Consider the following 2,473-nt stretch of genomic DNA (forward strand, 5'->3'; position numbering starts at 1 on the left):
GATAATTTTGGTATTAGGATTTTCCCGAATTAAGTTATAATCCTCCGAACATTCATCTGATTTAAGCATAAACTGGCCAATTAAGTTGTGATCTTCCTAGAGACTCCATAGGATGATGACAAGTGGCAACCAAATCTTAGCCTAAGATTGGATCATTAAATGCTATGTCATAAGAGGTATGGTGCAATTGCACTTGTTGCTTGTAGATCAAGAACAAAATCACACCAAGATCATCTTTCTCCCTCTCTCATTTCGGCTACACCCTTAGGAAGAAGAAAAAAAATAGATTTAGTCCTCCTTTGTGATCTAAGAGCTCCCAAGCTTTTCCAACCCAAGTGTACAAGTGTAGGTAAGATCTTGAACCTTGTTGGATTAAATCATCTCTAGAATTCATGTGTTGATGTTTAGTGCATGAAAATATTGTTATTGTGATAATATTCTTAAGGTCTTTGAATTCAAGAAAGGAGCTAGCAACTACTTTGGTTTAAAAGTTTCTATTGAGGTAAGGAATTCCCTTAAGTTGGAATTAGTCACTTGAATTTGGATAATTGATTTTGGTTGAAATATGGTGTTTTTGGAGCTTTGGGGATATTTTTGTATACATGTTCATAGCTTGGATATGCTTGTATATGTTGTATTTATGTCCATATAGGTTTATACTTGTGAAAATACTGAAAGGAAATCAGGGTAGATTCTGGCAGCAACTTCCATGATTTACTGGGAAAAATTGGTAAGGTATTTTGACTCCATTTTTTGTAGATATGTAGTTCAACAAGTGTAGAACCTACATATAAAATTTCATAATGATCGGAGTAGTATAAGTATAGTTTTCGGAATTTTTCCCAAAACTGGACGGAGAGAAAAATATTTCGGACCAAGGGCAAAAAGGGAATTTTCTGTGTTTATTCGTGGATCAAAGTGACCAAAACTTTTGACGGACATCAAGTACTATAAGTTGGGGTTCTACCATAAAAATTTCAAGTGAAAAAGAGTTCGGGAACTATTTTTACCGGCTCAATCTTTCGGACTGCGCCAAGCTGGAATTTTCTGAATTATGCTTAGTATGATTATGGATGTGTTAGTGATAATTGTGAGGTAGTTAGTGAGTTAATGATGATCAGGTGATGCTAAGGACATGGATTAATGATAGAGATTAAATGATAATCTCATGATTTTTGGGTTATGGTTAGGCAATGACCTTACCTATTAGAATTTATATATATTTGGATGTACGATATCCTCATGTTATGATCTAATGGTGTTGATCATAGTGGAAGTTGTTGAGGACGATAGTTAAGGATGTTGGTTGATTTTAAGTGTGAGATGGACATATGAAGTGTATCCAAAAATGTTTATGAAAACTTACGTTGAAAAACGTATGCTATTTTGATATAAAGGTTGTCAAAACCTTATTGTTTGAGAAAATGATGTTTGAAAATCCTTCAGGGGCTAAAGAGGTAGCCGATATCAAATATTGGACTCATTTGTGAAATATGTCCAAAAGAAATGATTTAAGAAAGAAAAACTGAAGGAAGGAAAATGTTTTCAAACCCTTAGTTTCTGGAATAAGGTGGGGACCTACGGGAAGGCTTAAATGCCACGGCCGGGGTTGGAATAAGGGTGGACCTACGGGAGGGCTGGAGTGCCATGGCCCTAGGTTGGGATAAGGAGACCTACGGGAAGGCTGGAAATGCCATGGCCCGAGGTTTGTATGATCAATTCATACTACAGAGCGAAGTCTATTCGCTGAGAAGAGATGGAGTTATGAAAAAAAAGAAAGCCTCGTGCTTACTCAGGGGAAACTAAGTGAATTTTTGACTATGAAAATTATTGTTACTCTGGGCTGCGGTTCAGATTATTATGAGCATTAGAGCTGCGGTTCTATTTGCAAATGATGAAAATCTTGGAAATGAAAGTTTTGCAAACTTGTCTGAAAGGACATGAAAATGATTTTTTTTAAACTTCTAAACTAAAAATGCTTTCAAACCTTTGTCTACTTTTAAGTGACAAATGGATTTTCTTACTTAGCCGTCGTGCTAACTACACTTCATTGTGTCCTTTATTAGATGCAGATTAGTGTGGACTCTAGTAGCCCGATGAGCTCTAAACAAGATGGGAGTGGATGTCGATGTTGTAAGTTTAGCCTTAACGTTTGGGTATAGGAGAGATACCTGAGCGTGGCGGTAACACCGAGTTTTCTGCTGGTTAGACGCTTCCGCCATGTATTGTAATATTAGGATTTTGTAATAAATCCCAGATGTGAAAATTGGGGTGTTACAATATTCCTTCAATTCACTCTTAATTTCTGCCCTTAAGTTGGTCGTGTCCTCCTTGGCCACCTTGGTTAATGTTTCTATCTTTTTTTTTAAGATCTCAGTCTCGTCCTTGGCCGGTGGGAGGTAATCACAAGGGGGTCTTTCACAAGGATTTGAGGTAGTATAATAGAGAGTGTGAGGTGGTGTTTCATAAAAGT

The sequence above is a fragment of the Ipomoea triloba genome, chromosome 12, assembly GCF_003576645.1.
Source record: "Ipomoea triloba cultivar NCNSP0323 chromosome 12, ASM357664v1".
Classification (NCBI taxonomy): Eukaryota; Viridiplantae; Streptophyta; class Magnoliopsida; order Solanales; family Convolvulaceae; genus Ipomoea; species Ipomoea triloba.